Below are 18970 nucleotides of genomic sequence, written 5' to 3' on the forward strand. Positions count from 1 at the left end.
GCCAAAGTCAACTGAATCTGTCTGCCAAAGGGAACAATATAGTTGCCAACTTAGGTGAGGACGACTGTGATGAGCAATTATAAAACTTACAAGAAGATGTACAGGACATGGGTTTGGTGGTTGGAGACTATGTATGCAATGGTGCTCCTGCTGATTGTGGTGGACCCGTCTGCTGATGTGATTGTTAGTGACACAACAGTTAGGCTGTTAGTTGACTTAGGGGCCAGAATCCCAATTATAAACCAGGAAATGTGCAATTCATGTATGTCCTTGCAGGAGACTTGAACCTCCTGACTGGTCACCATTCTCATCTGAAGGAAGGCGTACTGATTTATCCAGATATTTTGAAGATGTGTAAGTTTTCAAGAATAGCCAACTTTTCAGGAAAGTCTATATGGCAGTCAAGTGGATGTGTATCTTCTACCAAGGCCTATACAAAATAGTGTTGAGGCCTGTTACTAAAGATCAGGTGTCGTTGGTTTGGAAAAGTCTTGTTTCAAATGTTACTTCTAAGTACCCTGAAGTATTTTTGGATAAATTGGGTACCATAAAGGGGTTTTAAAACAAAAGCAAGTTTAAAGAAGGGTCTATTCTGATGAAGCACAAATTGCAGAGTGCCCTATTGTCTACAGGAGAAGACCTAGAGAAGACACTTTTAAAAGTGTATGATAGTAGAATAATCAAACCCATTTAATCATTGATGTGGTTATCATCCCTTCTAGTTGTCAGAAAGAAAAATGGTGAATTGAGGGTCTACGTGGATTTATGAAGTCTTAAAAAAGGCAATTTGGATTGATACTCACCCTTCCCTGAAAATCATCTGATCTTTTGGGATCATTGGCCTGTGTAAGCTTGGTTTAGCATCTGCCTATCATCAGGTGATTTTAAAACATGAGTTTAGACACATCACAGCTTTTGTGTCACCTATGGGTACTTTACAGTACTGAAGGATACCGTTCCGATTAGCCTCTGAGGCATCCGTATTCCAAAGGAGTATGTACCAGTTACTCAAGGATGAAAAGGGGTCGGCCACTTTTCAGGAAAAACTGTTGATTTTTACAGCAACAAAGGAGGAATATGATGCTATTGTAGTACAGGTGTTGTCTATTATTCAACAAAAATGAATTGTGAGATTGGTAAGACATGTGTTGATTATCTTGGGCACATTGTCCTAAGGGATGGTATTGAAGCAAGACAAGGCTCTGTTAGTGTCATTATTGATGCAAAGGCACCAACCAATACAACTGGATTAAAGTCATTTATGGGCATGTGCACATTCTATTTTGGTTTAATTCCTGATTATGCAGTTCCTAAAAAGCCTCAGCTGCTCTGCTGTAGAAGAACGTATCTTGCAAATGGAACTCCATGTACAAGGAGTCATTTGAATAGATTTTAAAAAAAACATAGCTAGTTCTAGGATTTTTAGACCATTTAATCCAGAGCGCAAGTGATGTATTACTGTTGATGCCTGCAATCAAGGACTGGGTGCAGTACTGACCCAAATTGATGATGAAGTAGAGAATACCATTTGTTATGTGTCAAGGATACTAAAGGAGTCGAAACTCAATACTCAACATTTAAAAAAGAACTGCTTGCATGCTAGTGGGTAGTATACAATTCAAGCCATAGCTTCAGGGAACAAACTACCAATCATAAACCACTTGTTGCAATCTTAACTTATGAGAAAAGCAAAGAACAAGTCACTAGAAATGCAAAATTGACCACAAAATTATTACAGTATCAGTTTGAAATATCACATATTTAAGGTGCAAAAAATGTTCAAGCTAATTATTTTGAAGGGGTTTCCTTCCACTTAACCCCTTAATTGCTGCCGTCGGCCAACGGTCGTCACGGCCACTACCTCCCCAGTGCTGCGCACGACCGTTGGACGTCCATTCAGCACTAGTTCCAATGGACAGCGCAGCACTGGGGAGGTTTATTTACAAGCTCTAAAGGGGTTAAGATGTGTACAAACAAGGCGGGGTGAAGATTTGGATAAAATTGCTCGACTGCCGCAATGGATCTGGAAGAGCTGTGTGCAGTGTCTGAGGAGGAGTGGAAAGCAGAAATGAGTCAAAATGAAATGGCAAAACTAGTAATATCTTATGCAAGTACTGGTTGGCCTGAATAGAAATCCCTAGAGAATCCGTGTTACTCTTATTGGAAAATTCATAACAAGCTCACCATTGAAGGTGGTATTCTACTCAAGGGTGACAAGTTAGTACCACCAGAGGGTGTCAGACGTAAGATGAATTTGATGGCCCACAAAAGACATTTCAGAAAGACTTTCACAAAATGCAGGATTAGATAGACTTTGTGGTGGCCATCCATGGACAGAGAGGTTGATTTTGTGGGGGTATGTGTTTTGCGTGCTAGTCCTGAGAAAGTCGTAGTGGTGAGAAAGCCTCCTTTGCAGCCGTCTCAGTGTCCTTCTAGAGCTTGGGAGAAGGTTGGCATAGATTTTGGGGTCCAAATTGTGAATGGAGAAGTGGATGTCTTGCTCAAAGCGGGTGATATTAAGTATCTGAGAACTTCATTTCATCATCCCCAAACCAATGGTCAGGTGGAGTGAATGAATAAGGTGTTGTTGCAGTATGTGCAATAGGCTATCACTAATAAGTGTGTGTTTTTGAATGCGGTTTACTTTATGCTATGGTTCTATTGCACAATCCCACATTCTACTACGCCTCTCTCCCCATTTGAGCTTTAAGTAGGAAGGAAGCCTGCCACCAAAGTCTGTCCCAAAGGGATGGGCAAATGGGTCAAACTTATTGTTCGAGTGGATGAACAGGATGCTAGGCTCAAGAGAAAAGTTGCTGTTCCTAAACTTAAACAATAGAAAACTTTGATGACACAACCATGTGAGCAAGGTGAAAGTTGGAGATATAGTTTGTATCAAAAAGGTGGTAAGAAATATAATGATATGTCATTGTGGATAAAGTGTGTGAAAGCACAATCAGAGTCAACGATTACAAGTGTCAGATTTTAGAAAGAGTTGTTAAGTGTGGTAGTAGGCTTGACCAATGGGGAGGTTTGGTTCCCAAGCAGAGGAGTGCTAAATCAGTAGTGTAAGATAAAGTTTCTAAATGTGCTCCATTTCTGCTCCGAAAACAAGTGCCAGTTCAACGGTCTGCCTCTATCTGTCTGTCTCTTAGGTTCAGGAAGTAACCTATGCATTTCCTTTTCGCTCTATGATTTTTTTGCTGGGACAGTGTTTCTCTGGTTCTGTAAAATGTTCACTGTTTAATTGTTGACCCCCTTGGTATGTCCAGAGAAGAATAATGACCATTTGGATTATTTGATGTTTTGTTGTTTGTTTTTGCTCTGTTCTTGTTATGTTATTTTTGTAAGTGAAGAAAGTAATGTAATAGTCAATGTATTAAAACAAGGCATTGTCTGTAAGTAAAGGGAAAAGTAATTTAATGGTTAGTTCTTAAGTGTGGACAGAATGTTGGCAACATTTGACAGTTGTATGAAGATCAACACGTTCTTTGTCAGCTGCTCGGAGCTGTCAGTGCTGACAGAACGTGTTTTGTGGTAGGTGCTCAAGATGTATTTATTATTTTTTTTTTTTGAAAGTTTTATATAGCGCGAACAAGATCTTTGCAGATAACAGAGCGCTTTACAAAGGCAGGTGGAAGGGTAGGGGAACAGGGAGCATAGTAAGGATGTAGATCAACAAGTTCCTGTACAAAGCCACAATAATACATATAGTACAGGTATGAGGTAGCATGGCCTAGTTGGGACTTGGGTCATCCAAACAATGTAAATAATACAGAAATAGAGAAAAATACAGCTGTGAGGGAGCAGGAATCTGAGCACTTTAGTCTAATACAAGTCAAAACACTAGTGCATAGGAATATATAGGCTATATAATAATATAATACTGGCAATACTGATCGACGCATTGTAAATCAAACATAGTTGTTCAAGTGTATTTAGCCATAAGGATATTTTTGACTTCTTTCTTAAAAAGAAGGGAGGAGGAGATGAGCCTGGTTTCCGGAGGAAGTGCGTTCCAGACCCTGGGCGCCATTCCTGAGAAGGAGCGTTTGTAAGTTTTTTCCTTCCGGAATCTTCTCGGTTTCAGCAGAAGATTGTTTGTACTTCTGGTAGTTCTGGACCCGCCGGAAATTGTCAACTTATGAGTGAGGTAGCTGGGTGATTTCAGGTGTATAGCCTTGTGCGTCATGCAGGCAATTTTCAGCTGAATTCTGGCTTCAAGAGGTAGCCAGTTCAAGGATTTAAAGTCAGGGGAGATATGCAAATGTTTTTTTGATCCAGTGATGAGTCTTGCCGCCGCGTTTAGTGACGCTCTGAGGGGTGCCGTTGTAGTTAGGGGGAGGCCGCAGAGGGCCACGCTGCCGTAGTCTATGTGAGGGTTGACTAGTGCTTGTACTGCGGTTTGGAAGTCTTTTGCTGGGAGGAAGGGTTTAAGTTTCCTCAAGGTATTTATTTGGAAGTTCGCCCCCTTAGTTGCCTTGCTGATATGCTGCTGCATGTTGAGGTTGGTGTCAAGTGTTATGCCTAAGGATTTTGCTGAGTCCACAATGGTTGGTTGGACATTGAGTGCTGTTAGGTGCTTAAGTCATTTTTGTGCGGAAGATATTTTCGTGGGAGGTGCGATTAGGAGGAACTCAGTCTTCATAGCATTGAGTTTGAGGTGGTTATCAGCCAGCCAAGATTGGGTGTTTCTGATCGTAGAATTCAGACTCAGGATGTCTTTGGGGGATTGTAACTTGAGATATAATTGAGTGTCGTCAGCGTACATGTGAAAGTGAACATTGGATGCTTGTAGCAGGGTGGTGAGAGGTTCCATAACAACGTTGAACAAAGTAGGGGATAGGCAGGATCCTTGAGGGACACCTAACGATACCGGTATTGGTGATGACAACGAGTTTTTGCTCTTGAATTTTTGAGACCGGTTGTGTAGAAAGGAGGTGAACCAACGAAGCACAGTCCCCGAGAAGCCCATTCTTGTCTTTAGGAGTTCGAGTAAGTTCTCATGTTTCACTGTGTCGAATGCTGAAGAGAGATCAAGAAGGATGAGGAGGCAGGTATCGTTTTGATCTAGGATTTGAAGGGCGTCGTCAATTATGTGAGTCATAGCTGTTTCAGTGCTGTGCCCTGCTCGGAAGCCTGATTGATGTGGGTTGAGGAGATCAAACTGTTCTATGTGCTTTGTCAATTGTAATTGGACGCATTTTTCTAAAAGTTTGGCGAGAGTGGGAATGTTGGTAATCGGACGGTAATTGCTTAGATCAGTGGGGTCGGCTGTTGGTTTCTTCAGTAGAGGAGTGACTTGTCCAACTTTGAGGGAGTCAGGGATAGTTCCTTGTTGTAGTGAGCTTATTAAACTTATGGTTTTAACATGAATCCTCTGATGTGTCTTACCTCCTTTTGATCAACCACCACAGAAAGGTCAGTGAAAGGCCAGTAAAAGCTCAGTGAAAGTAAAATGAAAGGACAGTGACAGCTCAGTGCATGTGAAATGCCAGTGAAAGACCATTGAACACTCACTGAAAGTCCCTTGAAAACTCCATGAAACCTACTTAAAACCAAGTGAAAGCTCAGGGAATGTAAGCCTGAACCTTTTGCTTCTACAGGTGGCCTTTTAACAAGACTGAGTGACAACAATAGAAAACGGAGGATACAAAGCGTTCAGTCTCCACCTCTGTTTTTCTTCTGTTGATTCCTTTTTTGTACAGACGCATCTAAACCTTGACAATCTCTGACAAGTGTGTAAAATAACTGTAACAGTATGGGCAGCGAATGCTGTCTGTAATAATGTGTGGGGCTGTTAAAGACTAGCTCAGCGCTGGCTGTGCCTGCTCGTTTCTTTGAAGGAAGAATCTGTTCAAAGTGTGTGCAAAGCACTTTAATGCCTCAAAGTAATATTTCACAAACCCCATGATGTAGATGTATTTGTATAAAGTGTGCCAGTAGGAGACATTGTACGGCTCACCAGCAGCAGTGTTAGGAGGCCTGGGGCAGTGTCAACCAACTTCGGTGAATGAAAAAAGACTTGCCAGTGGCTTGTTTATTTTGGGTGTCTGCCTGGGGCCCCTGCATTATGTCTGATTGGGGCCCCTTCATTCTCTCTGCCATGGCCCCTGCATGATGTATGACTGTTCCTTCTATTCTGCTCCTGTGCATGTTTGTTTATTTTGGGTGTCTGCCTGGGGGTCCTGCATTATGTGTGCCTGGGGCCCCTGCATTATGTGTGCCTGGGGCCCTGCATTCTCTCTGCCTGGGGCCCGTGCATTATGTCTGCCTGGGCCCCTGCATTATGTGTGCCCGGGGGCCCGTGCATTATGTCTGCCTGGGGCCCGTGCATTATGCCTGCCTGGGGCCCGTGCATTATGTCTGCCTGGGCCCCTGCATTATGTCTGTCTGTTCATTGTATTTCTGCTCCTGTGTATAATCTCCTCTCCATTATCTCATCCTTCTGTTTTCATCTCTCTTGACAGACATCGAGCCGTGCCCAGTAATCCAACGATGATGAAAGCCAGGAGCACCTGCGCAGTAACAATAAATAGAGGATTTCTAAGTCAACGCCTTCAGTGCCCGTTAGGAGCACTCATGTGTTTATCGTGACTCTGCATTTCATGATTGCTTTGCGGGTTCTGTCAGATGTCTTGGTATTTCAGCTCTGCATTTCATGATTATTCTGTTATTGCAAGTTTCTTGCTTGCTGCTTCTTGTTGGGATTGTTATAAAATGTGGCACAGCTCTGTTAGACTCTTATAATTCATAGGAACATTGACACCTGGTATTCAGAACTAACAGATTTCTATAGGAACATTTGTGGAAATGCCCTTAAAGACACCAGCTACCTGTCCATGGTGCAGTGACTAATTTTAGAGAAACATCTCCTTTTTTGTGGAAGAACACAGTTGGAAAAAAACAGTTGACTCAGTAGGAATGGGTCAACCCCTCAACCACAAGTGAGCCCCCTTTCCCCCGGGCCGGGTCCTTGAATCTTAGGGGCAGATGTACAACCGTTATTTGCAGTCACAAAGGGAATTTCGGTCCCTTTGTGACTGCAAATTAGGTCACTCCAATGTACTAACTCTATTTTGTGAGTTGCTAATCAATTAGTGACTCGCAAAATAGGGTTAGCGACTTGCTATTAGGAAGGGGCATGCCAAGGATGTCTGTTCCCAATATGAGTCCAAAACCTATGTATGAATGTTTTGTGACCACAATTGCAAAACACTTGCAGTTTACCACCCTTCTCAGAAGGGATGTAAAGCACTCGCAAATGGGAAGGGGTCACCAGGGGACCCCTCCCCCTTTTTGAATGGATGCACAAATGTTTTTTAGAAGCCTGCCCTTAAAAAATAAAACTGAACAGGAACATGGGCTGCATTTTAAAAATAAACTGCTTTATTGACGAAGCAGTCCCAGACATGTTGGTCTGCTGATCCCTGGGAGTGTCAGCCATTCCCAATGGGGTCGCAAATTGCAACATCCTCCTAAATATTTATGAGGCATGCAGTTTGCGACTCCATTAGGAATCGAAAACAGTGTCTGAGACACTGTTGTACAATGGATTTTGCGACTAGCAAATTTCGACTTGCGCATCGTCGCAATTTGCGAGTCGCAAAATCCAATGGTCGTACATCTGGCCCCTATTGCCTTGTGTTTCTACCAGTTTTTGGTGTGTTTCTTCTACTTTTCCATGATAGAAAACTGGTTTCCTTCTACTCTTGAAAGGAGTACATCTCTCACCACCCTCAGAGCAATGAAGTTCATGAATATAGAAAGACTTGTGCCTTTCTGGGTGTCTCTGCAGCTTTGTCAGATCTATTCTTTACACCTCTGTGAGAAGATTTCCAAACACAGACACATTTAATGTGCTGCGTGTGCCTGAATCAGTGACGCTGAGTTGAACCTTCACTGGAGGGGGTGTGCCAGAAAGTGCCTGATTGTGAGTTCATTTTTAATTCGAGTAGAGTCAGTACCTGGACATTTCTGGTCCCCTCAGAATTAAAAGACCAGGAGCAACCCCAAACCCTGTTTACTTTTACCCATAGATTTCAACTGATGAAAATGAAGAATTACTTGGGATAGGACCAGGATTCACCCCTGTAATTCCTCATTTCTCAGGGGATTCTCAGTGTTGAACTTGGACCTCCAGTTAATTCAACAGCCCCAGATATATTGGGAAACCTGGAACCTATATCTCAGGAGTGGACTGAATTAATACCCATATCCATAAGTGCCAAATGCGTGTTGAAATACTTTTGTCAATCAATATCTAAGAAAGACAACATTTTTATTTTCTAAAAGTTTGTTTTTCACAAAATAGGTTAACTGTTAAATAAGACTGTCCCTGCACGTTTGCTCAGGTCCAAGGTTTTTCCGTGTGTATCAACTGATAGACTGGCCCTGCCGGCAGGAAGATAACATGCAGAGAAAGAGTTTTGACTGGGGGTGGGGGTATTAGTCCAGCCCATTTGTGGAGTACATTTTAACCAGACATGATTTTACTCCTGATGTTGGTCAAGTCGTAAGGCGCCTCCATCTAAAATGAAACTGTAGACACAGTGAGGTTAATTCTCGGGACAACCGCAAATCCCTCCACAACAGCATCATCAGGAGATGGAGATGAACCTCCCGTGGTATCTTTCACACCTCAAAGTTCCTTAGTTGATGCCTGCTGCAGTTTCCTGACAATGGTTCTCCAGGGCTTTCGTGGACAAAGCTCAATCTGCCCGGTGTAATTGAGTCCATAATGCCAATAAGCCAATAAGCCAATAATTGATTCATTCTATGAGATGATTTTCCCCATATATAGGCTTCTGTGCTTGCTTGCTGCCATGAAACAATGACATCTTGCTTAATGATAATAAATATTCATGTTTATCAATACATCTGATTGTGCTCTCTTTTCTGCGTCTATCATTTGTTTCAAGTGTGTAAGTGGCTTGTAAAGTGTGAACTTAGCTATGGTGCAACGAAACCTGGTATTGGACAGCTAGGTTTAAAAGTTCAGAAGGGAGAGGCAGGTGAAGAGGGAAGCAAAAAGATTTGCTTTCAGCACCCCTGGTGAAATGCTCTCTACTATAGTGGACTCTCTTGTAATTTCCCACATTTCATATTACACATGATGCGCGATGAGCAATGCAAGCACATCAGAGTGGCATCTCGACAACTGTGGCATAACTCTTCCCTATCCCTATCCGCTTGTTCCAGATCATTCCAATCTCCCCCCAAATTTACTCGATCATCAGTTTTACGAATAGTCCACCACATATCAGGTGGTAATATTAGCCCAAAAAATAAATCGATGTCAGTTAATGTCATGACACAAGAACTAATGACAACCTACACTTCTTCATAAAAGGCGGCCGGGTTATTCCGCGGGTCAGGCAAAGCATTCTTAAGGGCCATGACATCCGCTCTATTCCAAGGAGTATAAACCCAATTAAAAATAAAATAACCCTTTGCATCAGCAGACAATTTATTATCATCCGTCCCATTGCCTTTAGGAGGAATATACAAAGTTGCGGCTTCCTGCATTTGTTTTGCGTGTATTACGTGACTCTTATCTGACCTGAAAATAAAAGCTTCCACTTCTTCTGTTGTCGACTGAAGTGCAGCTGGATCCGCCGCCTTCTTTTCTTCTCGCAGTCGCGTTGTGGAGTCCCGTACCTTAACCAGACGACGGACAAAGTCAGGGGCCTCTCAGAGAACAAAAACAGCATTACGCAATCTCTGACAATCATCTGCCACATCTTTAGATTCCAACACAAGCGAGTATTTCCTAAATTGGTTAATGACTTTCATCAGCCAAATGTTCTATGAAATACAGCTGCTCCTTCTCCGACCACCCCTTCATACCCGTTAAACATCAGGTGCAGAAGCAGTATTAAGGCTAATTTTACGAGCGATGGATCGTAACTCAGAAGCACGGGGCAGAAAGCATGGAGCGAGTGTCCCGCGCCTTGTCCCGATCTTCAGTGGATTCTTTGGCATCTGTGTCTGGGGCCGAAGGCATCGCTTACGGTGGTGGAGAACAATCTAATAATGAAAAATCATGGGGTAGATTATTAAGGACAGGGTAAAGAGGCCGTCAGACTGGGAACTGACCATTAACCTGCAAATTATGCTCCCTTTTCTCCCTCTCGTGTGGTTCTCATCTCTCTCTCTCCTGTAGCTGTAAAGCTTTGACATGGGCAGCCTTCCGCTGTTCTTTATCAGCTAAGGCCTGCTCACGCTTCATTCGCTCACGCACCGCTTTCTCCCACATACACACGCAGTCAAACATATCTTGTCTAGACCGACGTTCAAACAGACACTGCTCCACATACTGAACCTTTCGTAAATCAAATGACCCATGCATTGGCCAACGTAACTCAGGATCCTTTTTGGAGTAACAGTGCCATAACGTGTTATACATTTTGGGAGGAAGTCCGAATTTGATGTACATTTCCCTATTAGGTGTCCCCTCTTGGGGAGCCGGCTGTGATTCATTTAATCGCAAACTGGTAGCACTACAAACGCAACACGTCCTTCGAAGTGTGCTGAGGACAGGCATGCCCAAATTATTGCAAAATATCCAATAATACACAAAGTAGCACGTAAAGTATTTTGCATACGTTGTGCCGTTCAGATAAACATAAGATCGGAGAAATATCTCCACATTACCTGCCTATCTGAGGTGCACTCCACATATGATACACAACATAGAACCAAATGTTAGCTAACGCATACAGATTCAAAAAGCCACATTAAGTGTCAATCGACTACCTTTCCAATCAAAAGCTTACCAATCATTTCAACCGCCCAGATTCCATCTGCCAAGTTCCTGAATCAACCAAACGGTCACTGAATGGCAACCCAACGCTCAGGATCTCAGTCGGGGACCGGCGCCGCCTGGAAGGCCAGATCGGAAAGAAGGAGGAAACGCCGCAGATGCCAAGACTCGGGTCTCTTCTGGCAGCGTTCGCGTCCGGGGCGAGTTTCCAATCCTTCGTCTCAGCCAGTCCTTCAGGCATCCGAGTCGCCGATGAGACACACGTTGGGCGCCAATTTGTCGTATTAAGTTTCAATGAGCCTACGTATGACGTAAGGTATGTTATGTTATATTTTGGTAGAGCGCAACAGCTGGCCCAGCAAAGAGGCGTCCCGGCGCTAAGGAACCACAGACAATATACTGAGGAAGGAAGGAGTGGGATATATAAGAGACCTAAGGAGAGGGGAACAGGTGGGTCTTGATGGCCTTCCGGAAAGTAGACCAGTTTTCCAAAGATCGGATGTTCAGTGGCAGTGCGTTCCAGAGCTTGGCTCCCAACACCCTAAAGGAGCGACCGCCGATGCGGCAGAGCTTTGTACGGGGTATATTCAGTAGGTGCTGGCCTGACGAGCGCAAGTTGCGCCGAGGCACATACGGGGTAAGGAGCGGTCGTAAGAGTTCTGGGCATCCGAGGTTAAGGATTTTAAATGTCATAATGAGGGTTTTGAACTGGATCCGGGGTTCGATAGGTAACCAGTGCAGCTTACGGATAGTGGCTCTGACCGAGCATCTGCGGGGAAGACCAACCAAGGCTCTTGCCGCAGAATTCTGCACGCGTTGCAGATGCGTGATCTCTCCTTTGTTGGCGCCAAGAAGTAAAACATTGGCGTAGTCCAAGCGGGAGAGAACTGTGGCTTGGACAATGAGTTGACGAACCTTAGAGTAAAAAAAAACAAGTATAGGGCGGAGACTCCTCAGCAGGCCCACACAGGTAGCTGCCACTTTTTTTGTGTGGGTCTGAAAACTAAGTGAGGAGTCCATCCAGTCACCTAGGTTTTTGACCAGGGATTTAGGAGGTGGGATAGTGCCCAGTGACGAGGGCCACCAGTGCTCATTCCAGTAACTGGTGTTCTTTCCAAGGAGCAACACAGAATGCTATGGGATACCGTGTCAAAGGCTGCGTGAGGTCTAATAGAATTGGCGCAGCGCTCTGACCGGCATCTAAGATCGTCCGGAGATGTTCGGTCGTTGCCAGGAGGGCGGACTCGGTGCTGTGACCCGGTCTGAACCCATTTTGAGATGGGTCCAAGATGTTGTTTTCGTCCATGTGTAAGGACAAGCCGCTATTAACATGAGCCTCTGCAAGTTTAGACAGCCATGGGAGCAGTGAGATCGGTCTAAAATGTTCCGGTTTGGAAGGGTCTAGAGTGGGCTTCTTGATAATAGGGGAGACCCAAGCTTGTTTCCAGGCTATCGGGACACTAGCCGAAGAAAAGGAGAAATTCAGTATGGAGGCCAGAGAAGGCAAAAAGAATTCGAGTGATTTCATAAACTGGATGGGCCTCATGGGGTCTGCTGGGGAACCGGACTTAACTTTCCTACAAAGTTTAGTTAGGTCTTCATACGAGATTTCCGGTATGTGCGTCATGGTGGTGCCAATAGTAATGTAGTTAGTGGAGTTGGACGGGTTGGAGGGTTGCTGTGGAAAAGATCTATATATTCTTTGTACTTTCTCTACAAAGAATGTGGCAAGGCCTTCGCATTGCTGCGCAGAGGAAATACTGGAGGAAGGAGATCTGCCGCTCTGCAGTTCTTGTACCAGTTTAAAAACAAGTTTAGCGGGATTCAAGCTTGAGTTAATTTCTTCTGCATAGAAGGAGGCGCGTGTGGCGCAGATAGCTTTGTAGTAAAGTTTTTGTTTAGATAAATAAAAGGCTTTATCCCTATTATTGTATTCTCTTCTCCAGATACGCTCGGCTTTTTTGCAGTCTTTTCGCATGGATTTTAGGGTGTCGTTGTACCATGGGTTGGAGGGAGAGCTGCGCCCTTTCATCCATTTGGCTGGGATGGGAGCATCTAGTCCACCAGTAATCCAGTCATGGAAAGCATCATAAGTCAAATTGATGTCCAGGTTGGCCTCACGATGGAATTCTCCTAAAGTGGCATGCAGGTCACTAGTTGAAAGTTTATGCCAAGGTCTCTTTAAGAGTCGGGTTGGCTCAGTTTTATTAGACACTTCTTTAACTAACATAGTCAATTTAATAAGATAGTGGTCTGTCCATCCCATAGGTTTGGGCACATCTGTCTTAACCTCCGAGATGTTAGTAAAAACAGGATCCAATGTATGTCCGGCCAAGTGTGTGGCTGTCTGGATTAGAGAGTTGAGTTGTAAGGCAGCAAGGTCGGCCAGGAGATTTTTGATAGTAGGGTCTTGAGAACGATCAAAATGAAGATTGAGGTCGCCTAATATAGTGAAATTGGCTGACCTCACCACTAAGGAGTTTGCCACCTCAAGGAGAGCTTCGATGAATTTAAAAGCAGGTCCGGGGGGGGGATAGATGTACAGGCCTGAGAGGGCAAAATGAGGGCTCGTAGCGATCTTAAATCGAGCACTTTCGCTCCCGGAATATCTTCCTTGGTGAGAGAGCAAATAAATTGCTTTTTATGGATGACTGCGATACCTCCACCTCTCGCGTCTCTATTCAGGGTCTTCATTAAGTAGTTCTCTGGTAGCGTGAGGTTAGGTATGGTAGTCATATCCTCACGTAGCCAGGTTTCACCTAGAAAAAGAATGTCAGGATTCTTGTCAAGAAAGAGGTTGTTTACCTCTAGATGATGTTTAACGAGGAACCTAACGTTGAGTTAGAGGACGGTGAGAGGGGTAAGTTTGGGCGAGCCAGAGTGACAGGGGCTAGGTGTAGAAAAGTGACAGGACTTACATTGAAGGCCTGTGTGACCGAGGTTGCCTGACAGGTCCGTCCAGAATTCAGGATGGGAATTCCCTATCATAATGATGGAGTTCCCGAGGAGCTCGGCCAGGGGGACAGGCGAGAGGAGAAGTCTTGGCGATGACGGGCGTAGGCGGGCTTGCCTTAGGCACGCCCGCTGCGCTCGTCCGCTGCGCGGCCGGTAAATGCACATATTATAGAAGGGGGGGCGTGGGGTGTGGCCTCAAAGTGGGCGTGGCCTGGCGGGTCGCCGACAATGGCGGAAAGAAGTGTTTGTTCCCTCGAGTCCGCGGCAGCGCTAAATCCGCTGCGCCGTGAATTAGGATCAGGCTTTGTTCCTAAGTAGTGCCAGGAAAAGAGTAGTACGGTGAGTTTAAAAACACAACAAGTATTAGTGACTCTCAAATAGTAAAATATGTGCAAGTCACCATCCCGGCTTCCGCCTCAGGAGAGAAAGTGGTTCTGACTCGGGCGCTCGCAATCAGCGTCTTTATACTATCTGGGCGGGGGGCGTGGCCTCGAAGTGGCCGTGGCCTAGAGGGTCGCCGACAATGGTGGCAAGAAGTGTTTGTTCCCTCAAGTCCGCGGCAGCGCTAAATCCGCTGCGCGGTGAATTAGGATCAGGCTTTGTTCCTAAGTAGTGCCAGGAAAAGAGTAGTACGGTGAGTTTAAAAACACAACAAGTATTAGTGACTCTCAAATAGTAAAATATGTGCAAGTCGCTCTCCCGGCTTCTGCCTCAGGAGAGAAAGTAACCCTTTTTGTCTCAGAATAGAAGTTGGCACGGAAACTGGAATACAAAAGATATGTTTATTAAGACCCCATGGGGTGGTGGTACATTCAAACACCCCGAATAGAAGACACACAGTCTTTTTATACTTTTACACAAGTTTGAGAAGTAGGCGGCACACACACAAGATGATTCTATGTACATATAAGGAAATTTCTGGAACACATCTAAACGTGGGAGGAGTCCAACAACTCGACCAGTTTGGGAAAAACATCTTTCAATGGTGATCGATCAATAACAGATGTGATTCATCTGCGCATGTGTGGACCTTGACCATAGACTAAATATAGCCTGTTGCTGTGCAGACCATGTGGTCAACTGACGGGGGAGGTAAGACAAGGGCATGATGAGCACGAGGTAGTGCAGATACTCATAATGGAGGCCGGGAATACAAAATGGCTTCCAAAACCTGGTCAACATAACATTGAAATCTTGTGTAGCTTCAGCGAATGCTAACCCAATAGTCGCTGATTTACAACAGAACCGCCAAGGAAGACATGAATAATATCAAAGGTGTGGGTAAAACCTAAAATATCGTTTAATTTAGACCAAGTTTGTTGCCAATGGATATTGAATAGAGGACAATGGAAAAACATATGAGGAAGATCACTATTTGCATGAGGACAGGACCAACACTGACTGGATTCCAAGGATTTGAATTTAAACAAAGCCGATGGGGTCAGGAATAAACGATTATAAAAAAATATAAAGTCTGTGTGGGTCTGGCAGAGCGAGAGGCGGTATGAATTTTTGACCAAATGAAATCCCAGACAGGGATGGCAAAGTCTTGTGATAAATCTTTTTCCCATGCAAGTTCAGGTTTGGATTTGGGGCGATCTGAGGTGGAAGGGGAAAGGATTTTATAAATAACAGCAGCTTTGAGAGGGGTAGAGAAATCTGGTGGAGAGGAATCTGATGGAACGTAATCTGGTAGGGAATTGTGATGTGATATGAGGATGGTAAGAGCTGGTTTGAGAGCTGAGTATTGGGAAGAATACTTATTCGTTAGATTGAAGTTGGACTGAATAACGGAGAAGTCTAACAAGGAATCACCAGTGAAGAGCGAATCCGCATATATTATGCCTTCATCGATCTACTCCTTCCAAAAGAGGGCTGTAGTATTGATTTTAAGGGATAGGTTATACCATAACGGAGTGAGAGAGTGAAAGCGTGATTGTGAGAGGAAGGAGCGAAATAGAGAGAGTTCGAGCGCCCTACAGTGTTTGAAAATGGGAGACAAACGAGTAGCAGTAAGCAATGAAAAAGGCGAGAGCTGAGCCATTTCAATGGCACTCCAGGCTGTGACAGGGAGAGGAGGGGAATCTGATAAAAAGTGCCATATTTGCTTTAGGGTAAAGGAGGAGTGGAAACAGATAAGATTGGGAAAGTTAACCCCTCCCAGATTTTTTGGTTGTTGGAGACGAGATATAGAAATCCTGAATTTGCGATTATTCCATAGAAACCGAATAAGAATACGATTAATGACCTTAAAGAAATATGCAGGAAGAGAAATGGGAAGCATAGACAAGTAAAAGTTAATAATAGGAAGGAGCATCATTTTGATTGTTGCCAGTCTCCCCCACCATGATAAGAATAATGGAGACCAACGGTCAATAAGAGCAGAGAGCTTGGCGAGGATATCTTTATGATTAATACTAACAGTATCTTTAATGTTATTCACATAAAGAATACCCAAACATTTACTATGCCGTGGATTCCATCCAAAACCAGAACCCTGAAACATGTGAGGAAGGCAAAATTTGTTAAGGGGCAAAACCTCAGATTTATCGATATTTAACTTATATCCAGAGACTGTAGAGTATTCACGAAGTAGGGAGAAGAGAGCAGGTAGAGAAGTAGTGGGTTTAGAGATATAAAGTAAAATGTCATCAGCTCAAGCAGTGAATTTAACATCAATGTTCTTATTTACAAAACCAGAGTATGAAGTAGAACGACGTATTTTTTCCATTAAAGGTTCTAAGGCTAAAATAAAAAGAAGATGGGATAGGGGACAGCCTTGTCTAGTACCTCTATGAAGTGGAAAATAAGGAGATTGAGCTCCATTGACCCAAATAGAGGTAGAAGGAGTAGAGTACAATAAACGGATGAGTTTAATGATATGAGGACTAAAACCATGCCAACGGAGGGCCCCGAACATAAAATCCCAACTAACCCTATCAAAAACCTTTTCAGCATCAAGGGTAATAGCCGCGAAAGGGGAAGACATTTTAGAGGCAAGGTGAATAATGTTTAAAAGAGTCTGAGAACTATCAGTGATGGATCTACCCTTAACAAAACCGGATTGATAAATATTGACTAAGTCAGGAATGAGAACATTGATCAGGGAGGCTAACATTTTTGCGAAGATATTTAAATCAGTATTGATCAGGGAAATGGGACGGTAATATTTACACAGTGATGGATCTTTATCTTTCTTAGGAAGTAAACATATCATAGCTTGTGAAAAAGAACCTTTGGATTCTCCGATGGACAGGAAATTAGTACTTAAGGAGGAGAGATGGTGAATTAGAACATGCTTGAAATGAAAATAGAAGTCACTATTATTTTAACAGAAAAACTACAAACACAATTGGATTCCTTAGAAAAATCTATATCTAAAACTGCTGGTTTAGAAAAAAATGTATATGTATGTGTAAATTGTCTGGTCATTTTACGGCATTATTTGAATGTGGACAAAGGTTTAGTAATTGGAGCAATGGGAAAAGTGGATGAATTTGTCAATTATCAAATGAGAGATGGGATTGAATTTTAAAAAATTAAATTTGGTCAGATTGAAGAAGTAAAGAAAATTGTTTGTTGTTCCGCTTGTTTTTTGCTAACTAAAGATTTGTATGTTCGTAGGAAACAGTTTCCTCTTTCCATATCATATGCAGTGACTATTCATAAGTCTCAAGATTTAAGTGTAACATTGGTAGTACCGTATTTAAAGAGGGTATGGCATATGTTGCTTTGTCACAATTCAGAACTTTATCTGGATTGTATTTAATTCATTTTGATGAGCGAAAGATTAGTGCAGATTCAAATTGTGTAAGATAGTATAATTGGTTAAGAAGACTATATGCTCCCAATTTAGGTGAATATCCTGTATATGAAAAGCGTGTATTTGGTCGAAAATGGAGATATGGAAATATCTGTAGTGAAGTTAAAGAGAAGAAAAAAATCAAGATAATGTTGAGATTCCAACCCAAAAAGCACAAGGAGTCTATTGAAGAGATTGTTGGATATCAGTTAGAAAATAGTTCAGGTATCAACTGCTATGCAAATGTAGAGGTAAATGTATTTTCTTTAGAATATCTCCAACAGCAAATTATGGAGCATCAATAAAAACGGTTTTGTTCTTTGTTGCATTCTATTTTTGAAAAATTTAAAACTGATAAAAGTAAAATCCAAAGTGTTTCTGATATTTGTAATCTTCTGGATATATGTAGTACTTGTAGGCAATTTACAAAGAATGTACAAAATGCTCAGGAATGTCTAATGTATATGCTTATAGTATTAGAAGATTAAGAAATAGAAAATGATAATCTATTTGGACGTTGTTATAAATGGGAAAATCAATGTGAAAATTGTATATAACACTAACATACACACTGAGAGATTCATATATTTGACAATACCGGACTGTAAAGGAGTATCTTTCAACAAATTAGTAAAAGCAGCAAATCAAAACATGGGGTGTAGCCAATGCAAATCAAAAATGTTATCAACACTATTCATAGAAAGATTTGGACAATATGTAATTCCAATGTTACAACGCTGTACATCTGCTAGAGAAAAATTGGAAACTTTAATGAAAAATGTTGTAGCAAGTCAACTATCAATATCAGGAAGAACTTCTGTAGCAGTAGAAATTATTTTCCACAGTGGACCTTCTCTATCATCTGTACATTACAGAGTCTATTTAAAATGCAATAAAGGATGGACATATTGTAATGATGCTCATTTGGTTTTTAAATATCGTTTGCCTAAGGAATTAACAAATTCATACCTAATATTTTTAAAGCCAAAGTTCTAAGAACATAATTCAGCCTATTGGGAATATGTTAATATTTATTAATAACAATAGTTTGGACAATTTCTGTATGAAGGATTTCAGGAATATAATTCGGCCTACAGAAAGGATAATAATATAAATTAAGCAGATTTTCAGAGATATTCTGTCAGCAAATATTTTAAATGACATATTTTAGAGTATATGGAAATTTTAAATAATTGTTGATTGAATTATTCTTTATCTTCTTTAATATTATATTTACAAAATTCTCTTAGAAAGAAGCATTTTATATATATGAGAGTTGCATTATATACTATCTTATCGAGGATGTTATATTTATGCAATGTGCAGAGATAGTTGACTATGTGTAAAATATTTTTGACAGAGATTTTTTTTTTTAAACAATCTTATTGATTGTTGTTTTTGTTGCCCGCTGTTATGTGATGAGGAACATTGAAAACTCTATTAATAGT

This window comes from Lissotriton helveticus, chromosome 4_2, assembly GCF_964261635.1.
Source record: "Lissotriton helveticus chromosome 4_2, aLisHel1.1, whole genome shotgun sequence".
Lineage (NCBI taxonomy): Eukaryota > Metazoa > Chordata > Amphibia > Caudata > Salamandridae > Lissotriton > Lissotriton helveticus.